This window comes from Carassius carassius, chromosome 43, assembly GCF_963082965.1.
Source record: "Carassius carassius chromosome 43, fCarCar2.1, whole genome shotgun sequence".
NCBI lineage: Eukaryota > Metazoa > Chordata > Actinopteri > Cypriniformes > Cyprinidae > Carassius > Carassius carassius.
The window spans coordinates 9,704,327-9,724,497 of record NC_081797.1 but is presented as its reverse complement, the minus strand read 5'-3'; the positions used below and the strand labels follow the sequence as shown (position 1 = coordinate 9,724,497).

General features: G+C 34.6%; 1 long non-coding RNA gene across 1 annotated transcript in view; it reads right to left on the bottom strand.

Annotated features, from left to right (window-relative positions):
* Positions 1-6,041: 6,041 nt before the first annotated feature.
* Positions 6,042-20,171, bottom strand: part of LOC132125496 (uncharacterized) — an 18,827-nt gene continuing 4,697 nt past the window's right edge. The window contains exon 3 of the long non-coding RNA XR_009426924.1: positions 6,042-6,185. This is a non-coding gene — a long non-coding RNA (uncharacterized LOC132125496). The remainder of the gene's footprint in view (positions 6,186-20,171) is intronic.

Sequence of the window (20,171 nt, the reverse complement as noted above, 5' to 3'; positions counted from 1 at the left end):
ACATTATGAAATACGGTCACAAATATGAGAAATAAAGTCATAATTGCAAAAAAGCAGCAAATTTTCCCTGAGAAACTTTTGCAAACGTAAACTTTATTGGGAACACCAGGTTTTGCGAGAGAACACAAAAACATTGAAAATCTAAATTTTCTCCTTCCATCTCACTTTTTTTAAACAATTATCATGTCCCGCAAGATACTGTAGTAACAAATTAGAAATTAGCATTTTTGAAAGTTGCAAATGTGAGAAATAGAAGTAAATTTAAGTTAAAAAATTATTGTAAGAAAAAGTCACAAATGTGAGATATAAAGCTGCAACCGCGAGAAATAAATCACAAATGTGAAATATAGTCGCAACTGGGAGAAACAGTTACAAAAGTGAGATAGAAAGTTGCAATTAGATACAGTTAAGTTGCAATAAGATGTAAAAAAAATTCAATTGTAAGAAATAGTTGCAATAGCTGGATATGTGTTGTGAGAAAGTTGCAAATGCAAGATAAAGTTGCATTATTATGAAAGTTGCAATTGTGAATATAAGAGATAAGAGATTTTTTTTTAACTCAAATAATAAAGTTAAAATAATAGTTTTAACACTAAAGCAGAAACATACTTCAGTTTTCCATTACAAGACATAAATCAAAACAGATTTAACCAGCTGACATTGTCTTTAATGACACTACTCAAGGTTACTCTGCAAGAGAGGTACATAGGCAGACTTTTATTGGCTTTAATATCAGAAGTTCTGGCTGCCTGTACTAGATGAGCACAGGGGTAGTAATGTCCACATAGAGCATTGTGCTTGGCCCCCAAAGTGGTAAGGACCATTATGCAGGCAAGCGCAGTGGCCTGTTGTCCTGCAGTGATAAATGTTCAAATCGCTGGTGGCTAATGTACTGTGCTGGGGACTTTTTCTCTTAGTAGTATTCTAATTGATTGAGAGGCAAAGAAAGTCCATATGCCCATTTCCCCCTGGAACACCCTCCATCCTCGAACCTTCCCTTGATAATTAGTAGACGTACTCTAGCTATGAAGAACAACCATGAGGTCTGCGTTTTCTCTTACCTCAGTTGGCATATCGCATAGGGGATGGTTTTAGACTTTCACTGTAGCTGATTTACAAGGTGTTTTGTACTTTCTGGCTTGAAATTTAAAGCCTGCCTTTATTCCTTTAATAAAGCCTTCATCTGGGAAATGGCGCAGACATCTGGAACAACTGGAACACATTTAAACACAGATTACTGGAGCAGTTTTCTGAATCTGGAGACAAGATTTCAGTTGATTGAAATGAACAGAAGAGTCTCGGCTTGTATTGTAATCATATTGACTTATTCTCCTTGACCTTTCAAAATCTTTCCAAAGGGAAACAATGAAACTGCTTGTTCCTAAACATTTCTAAACATTTCCTTTTGTCAGGAATCCAAATAATAGCAAAGTGTAATATCACGTAAAAGTTTTGTCAAAGTTTATGGCAAAAGCACATTGTACTAGGTGACATGAGGCTTGCATGCAGCTGCTCGGTCATGGAAAGCCATTCCATGAAGCTCCTGCTGTACAGTCTGTCTGTCTATCGTATACTTGTGTGCTTTTTGCATGAACACTTTTACTTTGATTTTATGTTGTCAAAAAAAAATAAAAAATACACATACTGACTCTAAAATGTGGCTTTCAAATGCATGCTTCTTGATATTTTTCTATCTATGATACTGATTGCCCATTGTTTTTCAGAGAAAAAATGTGAACTATCAATTTTTTTTTTCTTTTTAAAGCAGAAAAAAGAAAAGCAAAGCCATTCACTTTTGTGGTTCAGAATGTTTGTACAAAAGTTGGTTGGAAACTTTGCTGCTGATATATTCTGATATATATAACATGATATTCAAAGATTTTGTTAACTGTGAATCATGGATATATTAGAATTGCTTTCTGGAAAAGGTTAGTGCAATTTATGTCACAGATGGTGGCAGTTTCCCTGACAAACAACGTTAGACTTGAGTCCCCCCCCAAAAAACAGAACCATTATTTCCACTTCCAGTGCGTCATATGGCCTTGTAAAACTGCAGTACAAGCATGCAACCATGCATGGCATAAATGTGCAGTGACAGACAGGGTCAATGTCTGCTGTTTCTCATCTAAATCATCGTTTCAGACTGTCAACAACATGTACTGAGGTCAAAGCATGACAAAATGAATGTGCTTTGACAATGATAAATCATTCATCCAATGTAGAAAGAGAGTTATTATTTTACTTTGCACTTGATGAACGTGCTTTCTTCTGATTTATCGTAAATGGATGGAGCATTCTCATAATTGTCTTTAAAATAAATTTCTAATCAAAGTTGGTTTGAAAAGTCATTTCGGTACACTGTCTGCACTCATGAAAACGTCATGAGAAATTAATGTCGTTTTTTAAGCTATAAACAGCTTTAAACTACAAGTTTCTATTCAGTTAAACAGTTTTGAAGTATTCACAACCCAGGCCAAAAATATTTCAAGGGGTAGTTAAGTTAATAAATGATTAAAAAATAAAACTTGTCTTTATTTCCTCAACCTCATTTTGCTTCAGATCTCTATGACTTGCAATCTTCCATGAAACACAATGTAAATCTGTGAGTGTCAAGTTCTTAAAAGACAAAAAAAAGCACCAAAAGTGTTTGTATGATCCATTTTTTTATATTCCAAGCCAAATAATGGCTCTGTTTGAGAAACAGATTGAAATTGAACTATTATTCAAAGCGAAACTTCCCCTCCAGTGAGCCGTCAACTGCTGCAACTGGATCTTTGATTCAGTGAGATCATAAATGAATCATTTGTGAATGAATCATTCAGACAAGTTTTATCAACTGACTTTAAAGATTCATTTAAAAGCTCAGACTGAAAAGAAAGATTCATAAATCAGACATCATGAACCCAGTAAATAATGAATCAAATTTCAAGTTTTCCTCACTGAAAGCTATCGGATGGAATATAGTGCATTTTTATGGTGATTCATTTACTTTTATTACAGGCAAGCGATATTCCGGCAAGGATATTCCACGGAAGAAAGAAAGTCAAACAGCTTTGGAACAACATAAGAGCAAACTATTCTTTTAATATGGAACAACAAAAGGGTGCGAGGAAACTACCGTAACAAACCAGTAAAAAGTTTAGTACCGCATTTCCCTGCCAAAGTTGTTTTTTGTTATTTGCGAGAGTGCTTTTTATGGCGCTGCTAAAACATCTTTAAAAAGCTGCAAGCAATTTGAAGGCCCCATAAATCCAGTTTAATTGTTTTAAAATGGCCTGTAAATCCAAGCCTGTTTTGTTGATTTCTGATGTACAGAGCCACTCGACTCCAAATGATGTCATGGCTACAGCACAAGATTCTGCCTTCCTGTTTTAATTGGAGCTTAATGTACTCATTCTATCATTGAGGAAACTGCTTCAAACTGCTTCCTTTTGATGCACCATGTGTCAGAATAATGAGTTCTGGATGTAATTTAAATGTTGTTTTAGGGTTTTGAAAAGCTAATAAATATTGTGGCTTCCAGAAAGCTGATTTTAAGAAGGGATGATGAAGGAGCTATCTAGCATAAAAAAGGGTTTTGAGACTCAAAAGCAATGATAAAAGATACAGCATATGACATAAGGGAAGAATGGGATGCGTGCAGGCTCTTTCCAAACCCCAATCCACTGTCAGAATACTAGATGAAACAATGCATCTTGAAATAATGTGGTTATGTGTGAGACCACCTGTAATCTGAAATCCCAATGGCGCTTTGTGCGTATTCTAATCTGCACATTTTGTGCTCTGAATTCGCCCGACAGCACTGGCCTTGTCCAAACCACTGTAATTACCTCTCTTTTCTGAAAAGGCCATTTCCTTCTGCTAAAACAGCCATTTGTATGTAACTTAAAAAAAAAAAACAAGGTCAGCAGACACTGCTTTTAGTATTGTGTTCAGAAAGATTTAATTTTCTGAATTAAACTAGACGTGCTGCCCCCATTCGCTTTGGTTTGTGTTTGTGACTCCAAGCAGCAAAATACAATAAAAGTCCATTATGACTGGAACAGCAAATCATATCTCTTGAATATAAATGTGCTGTTGAGAGGAAATATGACTCAAATAAGGTTTTATTAATTCTAACTATGAGTATGTGCAGATAGGGATAGAACAGAAAAACTTGCTCTTGCTTTTTGCACTTTTACCAGATACATCAAGAGTGGTTAGGTTTAGTATTAGCCTAGTAATAATACAGACTGAAGAGCTTAATAAATTAAATAATAATTGAAAAATACATTTTCCAAATTGTTCTATTCAATCAGCAAGAACTGAGAATTCCAATTTCTGATTTGATTCCGATATTTTTTATGTCTTTTTAGAATGACCATTTTGCTTACCTATGGAAAAATTCTCTCTTCAAATACTTGTCTTTTTGAATAACAAGTATATAAGAGTATATAAATGTCTTTTGTTGAATCGTGCTACAATGGGTTACCTGCATGGATCTGATTCACTAAAACAACTGACTCAAAGGAGTCTTTTGTTAAAGAATCAGAGTACACTGATTGTCTGTGTGTTTTTGATTCAGTAAAAAGAACTGGCTCATAAGAGTAATTTTTCTCAGGAGTTGGGCTACACTGATTGGCTGCATGTATTTGATTCACACACACACAAAAAAAGACTTAATTTGTTAGTGAAACAGACTACACTGGATGAGCTGCATGCATTTAATTCACTACAAAGAGCCAACTCAAATAGTCATTTATCATTTTTTAATCAGCAGAATTAGTTTTTGAAAAGATGCTTCCATGCATCCTCTGAAAATAAGAGTAAAAAAAACCCATATTGCAACATCTTGAATGGTTAAAAATAAATAATAAAGCTTTCAAAATAAAGCTTTCAAAAACAGCTTTTCAACTCCTATTTACGCAGTATTTCATCCAAAGCCTTTTCCCCTCATAGTTCACTCTAGAGGACTTGAGGCTCAGCAGAACACAGTCAAAGGATGACACTTAACTTAAAAGTGTGGCTTGGGTGCAACTGCAACCGACAAGAGAAAAGGAAATTAATGAGCACTCAGAGGCTTGTGAAGTACACTTTGATGCGGCCTTGGTGCAGGACACACTCGTAACATGCAACAAGGGCCAAAGCTTAAGTGTTTATTCCATCAGACATCAGAGTGAACACCACAAAAGAGACATAGAGGACAAGCCGGACAGGGTTGCCAGATCTTTTCTCTTTTTCACTTTTTTTAAAAAAAAAAGCAAAAATATTCTATGTACTAAAAATTGTTACTTGACATAAAATTTTGAAATGAAAACTAACAAAACTACAGTGTTACTTAAATAACACTAACATATTTGTATGTTTACCAAACACATATATAATAGATGCTTACCTACACATTGCACTGCATGTGGCGTATACTGTCAGATAGAGTCAGTTTGCAAGTATTTTGGCTCATGCATCATTTTTCTAAATGGTCTGCCATCTAATGGCAGTTCAGGGTGAGATGGGAAGATTCTTCAGAGAAATGAAGCCTCAAGGCAGTAATGCAAGCAACGTACGGTACTTACAAATGGCACAAATTGTATTGAGCAGATAAGTGCAAGGAAAATCCACTGACAACAGACAAGTACATCCATTATATATATATATATATATATATATATATATATATATATATATATATATATATATATATATATATAGAGAGAGAGAGAGAGAGAGGTAAAAATGTACAGCCTGAATGCACTGTAAGTCGCTTTGGATAAAAGCGTCTGCTAAATGCATAAAAAATTAATAAAAAAATTATATATATATATATATATATATATATATATATATATATATATATATATATATATATACATACACACACATACAGGTTTTATTTATAGAGACATTTTGTTCTTAAATCACCAAATTTGATGAATCAACTACATTTTTAAAAATCCAACATAAAATATACCCTTTTTAAAATAAATGTAGACATGAGCTTTGAGCATGTCAGTGTTTTAGTGATTTAACTTTGTTATACTCTAAAAGCAAAACTAAAACATACACACACTCTCAATCATTTTAATCTACATTCTGTAAAAGACAAAACAAAGCTTCCTCAACCTCAAGGAAGAGCAGAATAATCCATCTCAAAGAAGCACGGAATCATGTAGAAATAGACAACAAGCCTGGATGGGGACTAATCAAACCTGCAAACCAAACAGACATGGTTAAATCAAATGTGTATTGGATATCAGATGGAGAATAGACTTTTAATTAAATCTGGATTGTGGGCGCTCGGCAGAATCCCAGAGGCACTGTCTTGTCCCTAAATACAAAAAAATTAATTCAAATTTGTTATGCAATTAATTCGCATCAGTATTGGTTTGGCTCAGTGTCAGAATGTTATATGATAATATGCCACTGAATCTTTTTCAAGAATGCCAACAGTCCTCATTTGGCAAAAAATTTCCATGGCAACTGCAGACAGTATCCTGATTAAGCTTTTGTGCATAAATTGACCAAATAATGATGCTAAAAAATACTTTTTGTCATAATTGGACAGTTTTGCAGCCTCATCCAATATATATGCAAATTCCATGGTGTTTGAGTGGATATTAACGTGGTCAAATGAAACAAAACTTCTCTTGCACTCTACAGCTAATATATGCCAAATTGACACTTGGCCTTTTCTTTTTAAACAAGAAATGTCTGTTTCCTGCCCACAGGAAAGACAACTGTCACTTTCCACAAACAGGGTAAACTTTGGTAAATGTCTGGCGCCCCCTATAAAATGGAGAATTTAAAAATAAACTTGGCCTGTTCTATCCAAAAGATTTTGGCCTTCTTGGTTGTATCTAGCTATTAAAATCATATACCGGTAAAGATGTCATAATTTAGAGAATATTTTGTTTTAAGAACCACTAACATCATCAGCAAGATGGGAGACAAGAAAATAATCACATTTTCTAAATTTTTACACAAACTTCCAGCACTCTTTCCCCCCATCAGACTCAACCATTCAACCATATTCAAAACCATTCAGCCATATTCACTATATTCAGCCATACACACACACACACACACACACACACACACACACACACACACACACACACACACACACACACACACACACACACAAATACATACATATATCTATATGTTAAACTGTGTCAAATTCATCTTGATAATGTCAGATAACTTTGATAAAAAAAGGTATGTAATGAGTTAAATTTTAGTGCACAATTAGATAATTTATGTCAACCAATTACCAAGCAATGCTTAATTTTGTTCAGTCTGTGGTGTAAAAAGGTTGCATTAGCAATTAAAGGAAAAACAAAAAAGCAAAACGTGGTCAGGACAAATTTTTAGAATAATTTTTGGCCCCAAATTTTTTTTCCATGTTAAATTTTACTGGTAGTCCACTGTATTTAGTCCAAGAATTTTTGGGGATAATATGTCACAGTTTTCTTTATTTTGCTATCCTCACTCACATTAATGTTATACAGTGTCCTGCACCCACTAATAAAAAAAATATCACAAATTATAACTAGTGTTTGAATAGTTTTTGGTTTGACTGTTTGTGTGTTTCATTTTTGTGAGAAATTACAGCTGCAAAACAACATTTGGCCCCAAATCAACTAGCTTAATTTATGCTTAATTTTTATTTTCAGCTACCCATTCTGTTGTCTCTTAAAAAAAGTTTTAAGATTGTATATATATTTTTATTTCATGATTTAGTTAGGTCTCAAAATTACAATTACAATACAAAACTGCAAAACTCAACATAAATTATTTAAAAAATAAGAAATTAAATAAATAAAAAGTAAAAAGAAGATACAGTAAAAATATTAATAACATTATTTTTTTTCCAGTGCTACCACTGTACAAATAGTTTAAAACTTGTTTTGCTTTGTTGTTATAAAGCAGGTTTTTTCACTTCATAAACCTCTATTATGAGATGAATTTGGAAAATCATAGTGGCTGCTACCAACTTGTGTCTAATGCATGTTGATAAGGCCACTGTAACACATTCAGCAATTTGCTGGAGAAACTTCAAAACATTTTGTCATCAAATCATGCTTCTATAAACGCCCCATTATCTGAACAGAAAAGAAAAATAGCAGTTACAAATTCTGTTGCTGTCACATCCTGAACTTTAGACTGCGGTTCTTCTCAAAGATACTGTAAGTGAAAATCTCATCCTAAGTGACTTGCTACATTGCACTCGTTTATACGGGGTGACTCCTGCTAAACAAACACTGCAGTCTGCAGTAGGTTTGTGAGGGAGCCAACAATCATTACTCACTGAGTTCAGATAACTCCACCTGCCTTAAAGGGACTAGGGAGGTTCTGGCAATGCACACTTTTGGCTATGTACTTCATATTTGAGCCAAAGAAAAAAGTATATATTATGCAATTCTTTACAAATCCCCTTGATAGTTCTTTCTTCCCGTTTGGATGCCTTATGAATGTATGATTATGTATCTAGCCTCTTAAGTAAGACGTATTTGTGCAGGCTGTACCCTGCTTCATTTTCACTTAACTGTGTGCAGCTATAAAAGCAATCCCCCCCCCCATAAGTGATTAAATGTTTCCCTTCATAATCTATTGAAATTGTCCCTAATGTCCACTAAAGCACAAAAGTAAAGCAATTTTCCAATTCCACGAGAAACTCTTTCTATTTTTAACAGCAAATGCTCAGCTAATGGGAACAGCGTTTTGTTTGGGATTTATGATAGCTTTTTTCTTGTTATTTTTTGATACTTACCAATACCTCCTAAATAGTTTCAGAAATGAAAACACATTTTGTTATTCATACGCTTGACACAATGTTATAGCTTGAAAAGGAAGCATTTATGGGTGTTTATTCAACTTTAGGCATTTTTATGTCCAAGCTATTCCTTTTTATCACAATTAGAAGATCATTGTCTGTCTTTGCATTACAGGATGATTGCATAAGTTATTTGGGAAGGAATATTTTCCCCGTAAGTTTATGTTACCAGATTTTCTTAGCATTACAAGGTTATATTTTACATTTAATTTATTTCTCACATTTAAAAAAAAAGTAGTCAGAGTTGTGAGTTATAAAGTCAGAACTGCTAGAAAAATGCAGAATTATTTTAATTTTAATTTTATTACTATCATTCTTTTTTTTTATGCTGTGGAAAACAAGATTCCAAAATAAACTTAAATCAAAAACTGAAAAATATTTGACCCTGGACCACAAAACCACTCATAAATAGGCACCAAGAAATTGCATGGGTCAAAATGATAGATTTTTCTTTTATGCCAAAAATCATTATGATATTAAGTAAAGATCATGTTCCATGACAATATTGTATACATTTCCTACCGTAAATATATAATTTTTTTGTTTAGTAATATGCATTGCTAAGGACTTAATTTGGACAACATTGAAGCCAATTTGATCAATTTAGAGTTTTTTTTGCACCCTCAGATTCCAGATTTTCAAATAGTTTTATCTCAGCTAAATATTGTCCTACAAACCATGCATCAATGGAAAGATTATTTATTCAGTTGTCAGATTATATATAAATAAAAAAATAATAATTATAATAATAATAATAACAAAAAAAGGACCCTTATGACTGGTTTTGTGGTACAGGGCCACATATAAAAATCTACCATAAAAATATAAATTATTACATTTTTTATATAGCATAATCTAGAAAAGAATAAAATTAATAAATAAAATAACTGTCTGAAAATTATGTAAATTGTTACACAAATTCCATTTTGACTGACCCATGCTACAAAAATTTCCATCAGATCTTATTTTCAAAACATGCCCATAGTTAAATATATAATTATAAATGATTGAAATCAACTGTACAGTCAAACTGTTCATTGATGCTTTGTCTGTTTTATGATATTATGACACGAAGCTGCTCTGCTTACATAAGTTTTAATTAAATTTGAGGAAGAGATGCTTCATCACTATAGCAATGTCAAGGAAAAAGACAGACTTTCCTGACTCCGTGCCCAGCACTCTCATACACACTATCTGTTATGGAAAAACAATTTCAGGGAAGCAGTAGTGTATTGATTTAAATTATGAAATGGAATGCTGCATCCAATAATTTTCCTTAATGCCATAACTAAATGCACAAAGTAAAATATGGTAAATGATTGTATAGTGCAGGACATTTTGTTCTTTAAGAGCAATTCTCATAATATATTTCAATATGACTCATGTGACTGACTTTCTGAAGCTTTTGGACTTCTAAAGGAAGCAAAAGCAACAGAAAGTCATTATAAAATCAGGTGCTATATGTGTGAGAACCCAAGCAAAATTTAATTGTTATACAGTAATTACCTGGATTATTTTGTCAGTGAATTCAATTCAGAAACTGGATCAGTAAGATTCATGCATAAACCAGTTTTATGAATTATTAAAATAAACAATTTATTCTGTCAAATCATGACAGAATAAAAATTTGAAACTTAAAGTTACTAACTGCTACACAGCATAACTTCTTAACATCATAGCATCTTTTATGATGGCATCGAGTTGGAACCTTTGATTTATAAGCGCAGCGAAATTTCTTTTTGTAATTACTGCCAACTTATGTCATTTGCTTTGAACACAACACTATTGTCTCTTTCTGTCTTTCAACAGCAGAACAACTGTGTACAGCATTGACTTGTTTGAACTTGTGTGAGCACAGAACTGCTATATTAGCTTATCCTCTGAGACCATTTGCTTAAATTAGAATAAAAGATCAAAGAAAAATACACATACAAAGTGAAAATCTCTCCCCCTTTCTTCTCAGCAGCACAGAGGAATGGTTAATCTGTCAAAAAGTGATTGTGCAACTAACTCTTAATCTTACATAATAACATTAAAAACTGGATTTTCATAACTTTTAAAAAAAGGTTATTTCTTTTTTACCAGTATGTTACACTTCTGGGAGAGAGGACTTTTATCTTTAAGAACACATTTTTGCATCTGAATGATTGTTCGGAATATATCCAGTGTATAATTGTAAATGAAATGGAGCAAAAAAAAAAAAAAAAAAAAAAACGAAATAAACAAAACAAAACAAAACAAAATCTGTTGTAGATTTCCCAATCACATTCTTCCAATCTCTATGGACGCACTGACTACAGCATGTTCTTTTAATATACTACATTTCATCTGCAACAGGTGGCGAATATCTGGTACATGGACACCGTTTTCTGAAGTTTTAGTCAATGTATGCAGAATTCATTAAAATCTGGCTTAAAATAACACCCCTTTCACTTCTGAAAGAATGGTTAATAGATCAAATGTTGCCATATTGAGTCTAGACCAGATCCTGTCGATCAATAAAGAAAAAAGGTTTCTGTTGGCTCATCAGTGTGGTTAGCACAGCTTAAAATATTAAACAGTTAAAATAGTCCATGTGACATCAGTGGTTCAACCGTAATGTTAGGAATGTTACGAGAAGACTAACCCTTTGTGTACAACGAAAACAAAAATAACTTCATTCAAACAGTTTCTTCTCTTCTGTGTCAGTCTTCTATGTCACATGAACTGTTTTAATGATATCTTTACTACCTTTCTAAGCCTTGAACATTTCAGTTGCGTTGGGTCTATGCGGGGTCAGAGAGCTCTCGGATTTCATCTAAAATATAAGGTCTTTAGGGGTAGTAATGACATGAGGGTGAATAATTAATGACAGAATTTTCATTTTTTTACAAACTATCCCTAGGTGATTTTGGAGAGGCTAACAATAGCAAGCTAGCTCCGAATGCATAAGATCCCATCCTACCTGCATAATCACTCTCCAAAGCCACACCTCCTCCAAAACACACCGGGCAGAGCAGAGGCTAACCAACAACACTATGAGAAATGGAGTTGGCGGAGGATTACATCATGTCCGGTGAGAAAACATTATAGTTTTCAATATTAAAATAATAACACCTTCCATTCTTGCTCAATCTGCAATAGTGCAATGGAATGAAGCGCAAACAAGGTGTGCGAAGGTATGCAAATACATAGGCAGACAGGTAGGAGAGCCTGTTCTAGTCCTCAGACTGTGGGATACGATTGGACAAACATTTTATGGTCCTTCGCCTTCTACAGACAATATAAATACATAAATAACTTAGCTGTGATGTGAAGCGACTTTTATTCAGCATAACAACAAATATTTTTTAACCAAATCACCTACCCTGCCTTTTTACTGCCCACAGTTCTTCAGAAAAATCTTTTTTTGTAAAATATTTTATTCAGTATGAAATAAATGAAATAAAATGCATTAAACGTTAAAAGTTAAACGCTATGATTACAGATGTTTGGTCTGGAAATGGATTTTGCAGCAGTGATTATTTTGTTATTATAGTAGTGCTATATATTATAGAGGTACTACTTACTGATACCACACCTGGATGTTTGACAGCCCATCACTAAACATAATTTTCCTCAGCATCGAGAAATCTCTATGCTCTATATTCCCCTGTGAACATTTATTGTCATTCCTCAAAAAATAAAAGCGAAGCCTATTTCCACTTCCGCTTATCTGCGCAACATTTTCCTGTGTTCAAAAGTGAAGTCTTAAAATCTGTGGTTCTGAAAGGCCTGTGAAAATGGTTTCATCTTTGAAGCAAACAGCTTCTTCTGACAGAAAAAAAATCAAAGATGCAGAGAGAGAGAGAGAGAGAGAGAGAGAGGGAGAGAGGGAGAGAGAGAGAGGACGAGTATCCAGTTTTTCCACACAGCAAACAGAGTATTTTCGGAGTATTTGCATGTGAATGTGAGAATCTGTTCCCATGGCTCTCTCAGGCACGAAAGGTAGGACGACAGCACAATAGCTAATGTTTAGCATTTGAAGATCCCAGTGACAAAACGCCTCTCTATTTAGCTTTCACAAATACTGTCGAGGGATGCTTGGACCAAACTGGGAGAAGATGACAATGTATTAAACACATAATAGAGTTCTTGCAGCAAATACAATCATGTGACAAGGAGGCACAGTCTGTTCTCCAGCATTGTGTAAAGTTAAATAAAGCTTTGCTGATGATTTAACAGAAGAACACTGTGTTCTGTTCAAGCTGGTTATGTTTCACAATCAGAAGTTTTAAATTGCAAGTGTTACGAGGAGCTTGGAATGAGCGCCTCCACACCCTCACAATGTCTCTGCGTAGACCACGAGCATATGTTGTGTCAGTATAAACACATTTTGTCATCTCTGAGTCCAATTTCTAGAATAACAGTCATTGCTTCTATGGCCGCTGTGGATTGCACCTTTGCAGATGTTGTATAAACCACTAAACAATCAGACAAGGCTTTATAGGATGGTATACACATGTGGCACACTGGCAATTTTGATTGTGTGGGGATAGAACGGATCCAGATAATGAACTCCCATTTCCCATAGTACATACTGGCACTCAGACAAAAGCGTACACTTCGGGCCAATAGCAAATGAAGCTTGCCATGTGTTTTGATATAACAGTAATGCTTTTATTATTACTCATGCTGTACTCATTTTAAAGTTTATAAAGAGACATTTTGAGCTGAGGATTAGATTTCTAGTTGATTTTTTATTGGCGAATTTAACAAGTCTCTCAGTCTATCTGCAACTAATAAGTTATGTCCATTTCATTTCACACACTATTTGGCAGAAGCTAACTATTGAATGTTCTGATTTAGTGGACACACTCACAAAATAAATCATTATTCACTCACTCACACTCATTCCAAACCCATAACATTCACACAAATATTGTATTTTGAAACATATCCTGCAACTCTTTTCAGTACAATGAAAGATAATGAGGACTAGGTGTCAAGTTTAAAAAATGACGGAAAAACCATTAAAAGTATCATAAAAATGGTCCAAATGACTTTCCATGGCTTCATGCAATTCACTCGGTTCTATAAACTAAATCAATAAAGGATTTGATTCAAAAGACTCATGATTCGCTCATGAACCAGACATCGCTGCTTCTCTAATGAACTCTTATAAAAAAAACTAATATTTCAGAAGACTTGGGATAACGTAGACTTGTTCTGAAACTTTATTATGCGTTTGTCTTTTTTGGAGACTTGAAAATTAGCTGCTTTGAATAAAACCATAATGGTAACCATTATACTGCAGTTCCACCTCCAAAATCTGCTGCAAAAATGCCAATGTGTTTCTATTTGACCTAACATAACTATTAATTTAAAGAATCTTTTTTCTATACATTTTAGTCACAACCGCTCACTAAACGTTTTAGCTGGAGAATGAATATTTATGTTGACCCTTCATTCACCTATAACATAAAAGCCCACCACATCTTTACCAAGCTGTTCATACTGCACTTCCTCCGCTCCTTTTCTATTGGCTGTGAGAAGGAGTCTGATCTGTTTACTCAGGGTCAATTTGCTCATCCTTCCATTGTGCTTCAGAATATTCATCACAGCTATGTACACTTAATGGCCATGGAAACAATTAAGGCGCCTTCCAGTTTAGAATCTGCATCTGCCCAGCTGCAATAACAGAGAGTCTTGGAATGAAATGAGAAATGTCAGTCAAAGGATGTAGGTAGAGAAAAGGTTTTAGGTCACTTTAGACTGCACAAAGACTGGCATGCTAATGGAGCAGCATTTACTGCATTTCTCGCATTATAGTGTGTTATCAAGGAAATGGACATCTTACAGAGGAACTATTCTGCCCTGGGGCTCCGAAACAAGAAATCCCAGCGACCTGGATTCTTTTTGCTCTTCCTTTCCATCTTTCGTTCTTTTCTCCGTCTCCTTTTAGGCACTGCCAGTAATTTCCCAATGGATGTTAGCACAGTAAAAGTCATTATCTTTTCAAACTGTGGCAGTATAGCCTAAAGTGTCTGCTTCTTCGACACTAAACTACGGACCCCCTGACATCCACCTTCTACTCTCTGGTCGGATTGATTGGCTTGGAACAGATAACTCTCAAACATCAAGCTAAGAAATGAGCCAGCACTTAGAGACAGGTGACACATTATGGGTGATGTGTCAACCTGCCACCAACCCTATGACCCGGCACAGACACCATTAGAGGAACAAATCAACTGAACCAGAAGAATGGGATTTGTTCCAGACATCTCTTCACATGGAAATATGGACAAGTGGAGAAAAGGAAATGCTTCTCCTCAATCGACTGTAATTGGAGGGGAGAAAGAGACATTTATTACCCAAGGATGGACATGAATAAATAGTAATTTATTGGTTGCAGCATTATATATTCAAAGACATTAACTCACTCATCTCATTCCAAACCCAATTTACTTACTTTCTTATATTTAGTTGATTATATTCATTACACGGCTCTCTGGAATACTTGATTATGATATTTGCAGCATTCAACAGTCATATACTTGCTACAGTGAGTCTTTGCATGTGTGAGAAACAAACAGCGATATCCGTAAAGCGTCGGCTAACAATAGACATAATTAAGTCGCCCAGAGTAAAATTTAGTCGCATATGCGAGTGATTTACTCGCAATGTAGAGGGTTGTACGACCTCACTACGATTTTGTATGATTTCTGTGAGGGGTATATTTAAGGTCAGGGTTGGGTCGGTATGAATACTACAAATTTGCCACCTTGGAAAATATGGAAGATACTGTATTTCACAAAACTTACAAATTTGTATAAGTGAGGTTGTACGAATTCGTACGAATTAGCCAACTAGTAAAATATGTACGAACTGGGGTGAGATCGGGTTGGGTGTTCATCTTGTTGCTAAGCTGATTGATTTGTACATTGTAACAGTAAAAGTTTTTATAATTTAAAATCAAAACATTACATCTTCACATATTATGGTTTAATAAAATCTCCAGGGGTTCAGTCTGGGATTATTTTGCGGAAATGACAGACTGATTATACATTTTGCCTTAAATAGCGATTTAATCCCATGTACAGTTTTATGTTATTTTTCTGAATCTTAATATAGTTTGGCCCCGTATACTTTAATTGCTTTGCTAAAAGAAGGTCATACATTCATTGGGAATGACACAAGGGTGAGTAAATGATTACAGAATTCCCATTTACAAGTGAACAATCCTTTTAAGGCCAGTAAGTGAATTTATGCACATGCTTGATTTTTATTATCCCTGGAAATCATAAGACTATTGGCTTTTTATCTAATTCCGTCTTTTAATCCCACTGTCCAGCAGACACATTCATAACAGAAGTATTTGCTGAGGAAGACAGTTTTAACCAAAAATATCTCTGCACCATCTATACAAATCGTCCTCTGTGGTATCTTCTTTCAAGTAAAATCATAATGTATGTAATGTTCTCCATCTGTTCTGAAGTATGAGAGTGTCTACTTGAGCGAAACAAGCTTGCTTTGTTAAATCCCCAAAAATAATATTCTTTTAAGGGTTGCAATGTCAATTTCCCTCAACTTCAGGTTGACTGAAAGAAAACCATAACAGAAAGCCACAATGATTTTCAATAGTACACTGTGAGTACAGGGATCTAATTATGAATAATTGGTACGCAGTTTCTCGTCGTGACAGGCGTCCTGGCTTGGCTGTATGAAATCATTATATCCCTAATCGCAGAACGGACGCTGCGCCCTTCATAAATCTGCATTAGCAAGCATCTCACTTTGAAAGACTTATGGGTACGGCTGCTTAAATCACTATTACATTCACATTACTGTACTTGTTAGAGTTGTGACGTCTTGACAAATGGCTTACATTGCATAAATGTCACCTGAAGCGCAACAACGGATTCGCTGTATAAGTTTTGCACAATCAAATGAAGCTTGATTCCCTTTGCACAAGATCTAGCATTGAATAAAGCCGATTTGCAAATGGTTGTAGGCACCGGACTCAATTTAGATCCTTATTTTTATGTACAGTTTGATTACAGAGAACCACATTTAACCAACTGAGAAAATAATCAGACCATTTATAATAGTTTTCTTTTAGCATCATTAGTTTTTATAAAGACTATTACAGTAAACTCAAAACTCATGGCACTTTAAGTCAAAAGACATTATGCCTCATCCAAAGCTTAATAAACTAGATCTCAGTTCCTTCCCACAGACGGAAAGAAGATTGTGTTTTCATCTTTTATCTCTGTTTGAATCCACATTGTCTGTTTTCTTTCACCACTGACCTTTCCAAACCTTCAGAGATAATGATTTTTGACAAGTCACAGAGAGAATTTAAATGTTATCACTTTCTATACACCTCTGTTGGACTTCTGTGTCCAAGAAGACTCTCTTTTGTGAACAGTTTCTCTGGAGATATGAGTCATACTGTGAGATTTCAGTCTTTCTGTTTGGATCAAAGCAGGTGAGTTGAGCTTTATCAATGTATAACCAAATATACAATAAGTACTGAGCAAAAATACTAATTTATACTTCAGTTTCTAAAAATATGTAGATCAATGGGACACCAAAAGCTATAAAAGGCATTAAAATAAATATAACTTTTTTGGCTTCTTGGCAATGCCAATACATGTACAAATGCACACATAAACTACTACACATGAACAGTAACTGAACGCAACAGTTGTAAGTCTGTGAAGATACGAGCTGATCTGAAGTCCCACAAGCTGAACATTTGTTTACATACCTTAGATCCGCTTAACATGCCTGTAGCCTGTAAAGTTGCGTCTGACTGACGCAAACCAGACAAAACACTTCCCTACATTGTTTTGAGAAAGAACTAGTTTTTAAAGAAACAGCCAAAGTTCTGACACAGCTGTTTCTGACAGAGTCTAAATTTGACATTACTTCTCATATGATAAGAATCAACAGAGAATTTTATTCTGCATCTTAATACAACACACTCTGAGATCACTATAAAGGTGATTCCATTTAGAATGTTTAATAATAAGATTTTCCAGCATGATTTAAGAATGATCTAAAGAGCATCTTGAGGTTAATTTGAAAAGACGTTTCAACTGAAATGTTCAGCTGAGGAAAGAACCTTTGAGTACTTTACATGATCAATCGTTTAAATTTATATAACATTTCACTTTTTATACTTAGCAAATTAAAATAAACAGAAAATAATTTTGTAATGTAATGTCATAAATGTTCTTCAAATCCCTATATTTCTCTAGTGTATTATTATTATTATTATTATTTTAAATTTAATACACTTCAAACAAATATATAATGGTAATACATCAGAGAAAATACAAAACAAAACAAAAAACTTATCTCCACATAAAAGCTATTTACTTTATACAGCCTCTTTGCCTTACACCATTTATTTTGCATGACAATGAAAGACAATTTGTTACAACACAAAGACATAGACTAGCTTCAAGCTAATGGAGATGAATTAAGCAAAGTTCAGGTTTATTTCATTTGCAATGCTTTCCCATTTCCACCGAAGGGGTTTAGCTTTAGGCCATTTCATTTCCACCGTCATTGTGCCTTTAGGTTAATTCACAAACAACATTACACTTCCAAGGTCTTCATTTTAAACATATTCATCATCAAATAATTGAAAAACCTTACAAAGCACCTTACAAAGCTTGTTTTTGATGAATCTGAGCTTGGAAGCTATTTGCCTGATTTATGTTGAACATCTTCTATCATTTGATGATGAAATGCAGGGTAATTTGTCTGTAGCTTATAGCTTACAAGCTGAAACCTCACGCTTAGGTGCCCTACAGATCTCCAAAATCTACCAACAAGACTTTTCCGGAAGACAAACTGCAGGCTAGCAACATCTGGCATGGGATATGAGTTTTGCAACACTGCTGTGAAATATAATTTTGCCACAATGTTATGAGTCACTTCTTTCCTTATTTTTGTAACTGTGTTTCACACCAAGAGATTCTGCCGCCGTCAAGCTGATGTTCTGCGTAGCCCTTGGCTCCTTACAAAATGAAACACAAAAATGAAACTTTATTGAACTGCACCTTGGAGATACCCAGGGCGTAGCAGTCTCTTTACTGATATCTCAAGTGCATCACCTTGTAGAAGGAATATTGGAGCGAGTAAGATTTAAAAAGAAAGAAAAACACCAAGAAAAACAAAGCAGCCTTGAAGAGATTTCAGATTGCTCCTCATAACCTTCCAATACATTCCTGCAGAATCCAATTTAGTTCAAGATATGGAATAAAACGATCACAGAATGGGAAATGTTATCGCCTACTGATGTTAAGACATGATGTGTGGGCTAAATTGAATATTTCTATGAAGCTTTGAGTTTTTCGGGTTGAAATTCACTTGTTTTGCCAATTATTTTATTTCCTGTTTCATAGTAATGTCATTCACTGCAACTCTGATATATTCAGTGTGCTTCTTTCAATTTCACATTAGGTGATTCAACTTTAGTGTGACAGCAGATTGAAAGTGTGTTTATCAACATTGCGTATAAATTACTGAGCTTGGATTGCGGTGCCGTATATGCCCTTCACTGTGATATCCATCATCATTTTAATGATCTGCAGCATCTGAAACCGTTGGATGGTGCGGTGTCAGCCAATTCGCACCAGTATATGTCGGCGTTAAGTTCAGGGCTTTCTGATTGCACAATGTCCCCGTCAAAGGCTCCGCAGGGACTTCAGGTGTAAGGCTGACCTGTCATTCCCTGCAAGGCTTCGTGTCTCTTTATATGCTGATCATTAGCCGAAGTGAGATGTTTCAGTGTTGTTTTGCACAGAAGAAGAAATATGTGGTTATACTTTATCACCGGCACTCTATGGGCTCCTAACCCAAAAATGGGGCACAGGACTAATAGGGGAAAACAATGAAGAATCCAAATAATAACTATACAATCATCCATACTTATGTTGGGTGTTCCTGGTCCAAAAATGACTAGCCTTTTCAGATTTCCTTGCAAATTTCTAAAAATTAAAAACATTTAAATTATGCTAGACTGTCAATAGTGTGGATTCACTATTTTTCCAGCTTATTTTTTGTTCAATTTGCATGTTTTATACATCTGTTTGGAACTGACTGATCATATACATTACTAATTTGAAATAATGCACCTCAGTTTTTAAGTAAAAAAAAAAAAAAAAACTTATTTGTGGATATTTTTTGCAATATTCCCTCAAAACTGATGTGCATAAGCTAAGATCAAGGAGGCCTATGATAAATCCGTTCCAAAAATGACATACAAAACCTTTGCGAATTGAAAGATAACAGGTTGATAAAAAAAATACAACATTTAGTTACAATATAGCATAACAACAATTTTTATAAGCAATTATTTGTAGGCCAGTCATTCTTCACCAGG